The sequence below is a fragment of the Thermobia domestica genome, chromosome 10 (assembly GCF_964235325.1).
Source record: "Thermobia domestica chromosome 10, izTheDome1.hap1.1, whole genome shotgun sequence".
Taxonomy (NCBI): domain Eukaryota; kingdom Metazoa; phylum Arthropoda; class Insecta; order Zygentoma; family Lepismatidae; genus Thermobia; species Thermobia domestica.
The window spans coordinates 26,981,632-26,986,406 of record NC_137463.1 but is presented as its reverse complement, the minus strand read 5'-3'; the positions used below and the strand labels follow the sequence as shown (position 1 = coordinate 26,986,406).

Sequence of the window (4,775 nt, the reverse complement as noted above, 5' to 3'; positions counted from 1 at the left end):
CCGATAATTTGGGGCTATGTATTCATGGGCTAATTTACCCATACTAAAGTCTACAAAGGTGTTTTTAGGACAACTTGTTTCCCTAAACTTTTGGAAAGGGTTTGTTTGCCTATAGAGATTCAAATTTGTAGTGGATAACATTGTGTTCGTGGATTTTCTCGGGGTACTCCTATGTTCTCCCACATTTCATTCCACCAAGTCTTCTATCATTATTCACTTGCCTTAATCATCCGCCTCCGTTAGCCTAAAGGGCGTAAAAGTGAAATGTTAAACTGAGAGATTTCATTGAATTTAATTTCGGTAGAGATTCAAGTACTCTTACTACTAGCTGTTAATGCAATTGAAAGAATGTGGTTTGAACTCTTCCCCGCTCTGGAACTGTTCCCATCATAAACAGCAGAAATACCTCTAGGGCTAATCGGAAAGAATTTGTCTCGCGATCAGTTCATCCGAGTTCGATTCCCGACCTAGCAAGATTAATTTTTCAAAACTAATTCTCTATTAGTCTATCTAGCCTTCAAGCGACTGAAATAATTATAAACAATGTATCGGCAATGACCGCACTTAAACTCTAGTACAATTCTTATTGGAACTGAAGGAAGTTCTCTGTAGCACCCAAATAGAAATTAAGAATAACTGAATTTTTAAAATTCTTAGTTTTAGCTTACGAAAAAATTATTGGCTCGTCGTAGGCGGTGTTTATTTTTCCTCCTGCAGGATTACAATGAACTGAAATGAAATCTTGATCCTACATTCTACGGTTATGCCGAGACGATGATTATGAGAATGAATGATATGGTGGAATGAAGGAAGTGGAGGAAAAACTCACCCACACAATATTTCACCACCGCAAAGCTCTCTTGGCGCGAGCTGGGATCGACCAAGGATCCCATGCACCAGACGTGAACGCTCTACCACTAAGCCACCGCGGCCCTTCCTGCAAGATTAAGTAGGACTTTGTGGGCACTCTTCAAATCTGTCTAACGGAATCTTTTGGGTAACTCGACGTTTTATTTTCATTGTATATGCAATACTTAAAAAAGATAATTTACACTTCCCTCACTTTACCTTCTTCATTCGACTTTCGAAACATCAAGGACACTCAACATATGTATCCCACGAGGTTAACCGAATTCATCTCATAGGGATTAAACTTGGTATGGTGATGCACAATGACCGGCTATGTGGGAAATATTTTGTTGTACGGGGTTTCAGTTCCTGGGTTATGGGCGGTCGAAGACATAAAGTCATACACCGAACTAATCTGATCGGGATCAAACTTAACATTTTAGTAGACCTTGACTTGCTACATAAACGTCTGAAAGTGAGTCATACAGAAACTTATCCGATTGAGATCAAACGTTGCATGGTGATAAAACTTGACTTGCCACATAAACATATGAAATATGTTGTTCAGTTTTCGGTTCCGCGTTATGGTCGGTCAAATTTTGGATCATGTTTGCGAAAACAAAATGTCATACACCGAACTCATCCGATCAAGATCAAACTTGGAATGAAGGTAGATTTTGATCTGGTGTGAAAGCATGTGAAATATAAAAGCATGTTTAATATAGAAGCATGCCAAATATGAAAGCATGTGAAATATTGTGTTGTGAATGCTTTCGGTTTACGAGTTATGGGCTGTGAAATATCTAAATCAAATAGTTGGGCATAACAAAGCGTAATAAAAACTATTTTGAATAGCAATTGAAGGCCAAATTTGCAACAGAAAAAGAAATGGAAACCAGATGAAGGACATTTCTTTACGGCTAGGTGTATATAACTTTTTTTGTGTGTGTGATATTAGTATTCGCAATTTATGTTAGCCCTCTTTTATAAGCAAGCCCTAAATTGCGCCACCGAGTTGCTCTACTGCTTGTGAAACATTGCCTTAAATTGAAGCTTTCACATGGAGCAACCGCTGTTGCTTCACTAAATCAGTTGCTACCACCACTGCTCTAGTGCAACCGTCTCGAGCAACTCTTAGTATTATCCATCTTGTGAAGAAGCATTGTGTTAAATGGAAGCTTTCGTGAATTAAAGCCACGGATCTATGTCTAATATAGCCTAGTAGTCTAGGTGCTATATATTTCTTGTGTCCTGGCAACCCAGTCCCACTACAGAGAAAATACATGTGTTGAAAATAGAAGGGAAAAGACGTGTCGGGGTCTGCTATCAGTTACTTGGTTTATATTTCCGTTCATACTAGTGCCGCAAGTCAGTATCTGTGTATGAAAAGGCTGTTAGGTTTACGGATTACGTTAACAAAAAGTCAACCTCATATCCTCATAAATACCCCCATGCATCATACAAAAAATAGTAGATAGGTACTCATTGTCAAAAATTTTCGACAGCAGCTCATGTGGTTCGTATTCCATGTCTCATATAGACTTGCCGCTGAAAGGGACGCTAAAACCTAAGTTGAGTTGAGTTGATTTTGAGTTTAACGCCCCTTTCAGGAGCGAGGCTATATGAGACGGGACCTACTGATTAACGTGGAATCCGAACCGCATGAGCTCCCGCCTTGAATCGAACCCGGGTCTCCCATGCCAAGAAGCTAAAACCTAATTGAGCCAAATCAATCAATGCCAAGAACTTCATTACGGAAGAAATGACAAAAGTATCTGCAAAAAATTGAAGGAATAGAAAGTCGCTAATAGAATCTCCGAATTTCTAAGGCATTAGGTGACAGCTTTTGTAAATGACTATATTTATAGCTATGCTTAGTATGGACACCATCTACTTCATTTGTACCCAATAGGGTAATTTCATGACATTCTATGTAAATCTTATGCAAAGAGATGAAAAGGCAATTACTGAAAGTTTACTTTGGATCAACTATTTCTAGTGATGGTCCCTAGATATTAAACACTTTACTCAAAATGTTTCGAAAAAAAAGTTTAGTATCAAAATAAATTTATTAGACAAAGAATTGCTGCAGACTACATTAATCATATCTTCAAACTATTCTATGGGTCTTTCTTGTGTTTTAATAAATCATTGCTTTTCTTTTCAGTAGAAAATAAAATAATATATCAAATAAAAAATAATTTAAAAGCAGACAAGTTATTAGCAGTAACATTTAGTTGGTAGGTTACTGCTGTGCATCTGTTACTGAGAATAACGTCTTGCGCAGAAGAAAGTTAAAACAGCCATAATCTAGTATCTTTTTCCATTTTCTCTACTTGAATTGTGGTGGTTTCGCACGAATTACTGAACGAATCCGAAATTAATTTATCATCTTGAACTTTTGTTACGGAAAGCATTGTGGTGCACAGCGATGGTGGTGTAATGGTTAGCATAGTTGCCTTCCAAGCTGTTGAGCTGGGTTCGATTCCCGGCCATCGCAAGCTTATATTTTTAAGTATTTCTTTATCTTCATGTGATTGAAATACGTTAATAACAATAATAATAATAATAAATTGACCCTACGCAAATTTACTTCTTGTTGTAGGTACAGAAAGTAATTGTATTGAATGAGTTAATTTCATCACTCCCACTATCAACCTAAGCTCAAGATTCCATAATTCTCATTTTCGGTTCCAAGCAATACATCTGCTAGGAAACAAAGCATAGACCGATGTACGTTTTATCGTATTTTCACGTAAATACGTTTTCTCATCTACCTTATAAAGGATGTCCCAAAAAGAATGCAACTTTTGAAAAGCCCGCCATTTTTGTTCGAGTAAGTTGGCAGCACTGAACGTTACACGATTTTCATCTGTTGTCTTTGTGGTTAGTATTCACGGAGCGCCGATAGCGCATGATCGTCATCTGTTTTCTGTACGGGTAGAAATTCACAACATTAACCGCGTTTGTAATAAGTTTTCACCATGACAACACGCTGTTGCGTCGTGAAGCGTTCCATTCCTACCCGTACAGAAAACATATGACAAGCATGCACTATTCGGCGCAGGACTAGTTTGGGAGAGTAGTGCTCCCGGAAGTAGGAACGAAATGCACAGTTCTGATTGGTTGGCGTTATCCATTTCTTTCTGTTTGCATTCAGATAGCAGAAATCAAACACTTGCTGCTGTCCGTCCTCGTAGCTGAGTGTGCTAACGAATATTGCCTATGGCATGAGTTCAAACCCAGCTCAAGAAAAGTTTTTATTTATTTTATTTTTTACATTTCTATAACACTTTTTAAAATTAAAATAAGATGAAAATAATGCTCAAAAAAGTTATTTACTTACTTTTGTCCAGATAAGTATTAGTAGTAGTAGTAGTAGTAGTAGTAGTAGTAGTAGTAGTAGTAGTAGTAGTAGTAGGTACGGGTTAGAAACCCCGCAGGATTCGTTTTGTTCCACCTTGACCCCCATGATATAAATTTTGTGGTCAACTTAAAACAGCTGGCTAAGATAGCGCCTAAAACAACTGGCCAGAGTAGCGCGCGAAAAAACGTACTTCCGAATGGGTCGTATTTGGCGTTCCGTGACTACTAATCACAAAGATAGCAGATGAAAATCGTGTAACTTCAGTGCTGCCAACTTACTAGAACAGAAATGGCGGGCTTTTCAAAAGTTCCATTCTTAATGGGACGCCCTCTATTTAATCAATTTCCTCTTTAAAGCTTCTTCACTCGAAGATTTGAACGAATATTGCAATTCTTTCTTTCAGTATAATATTTGTAAGTCAATACAAAACATTACCATTGTAAGTTTCAAATGTAGCTCGTGTGTTTGGAACCCATAAAAAATGAAATGAAATGAAATTATTGAGTTTTACGTCCCACGGTTATGCCGGTTAGGCTAAAGGAGACGGTGTTGAGGAGTA

At 37.8% G+C, this 4,775-nt stretch overlaps 1 non-coding gene across 1 annotated transcript; it reads left to right on the top strand.

Annotated features, from left to right (window-relative positions):
* Positions 1–3,277: 3,277 nt before the first annotated feature.
* Positions 3,278–3,349, top strand: TRNAG-UCC (transfer RNA glycine (anticodon UCC)). The gene has a single exon. It is a non-coding gene; the product is annotated as a tRNA-Gly (tRNA).
* Positions 3,350–4,775: the final 1,426 nt, after the last annotated feature.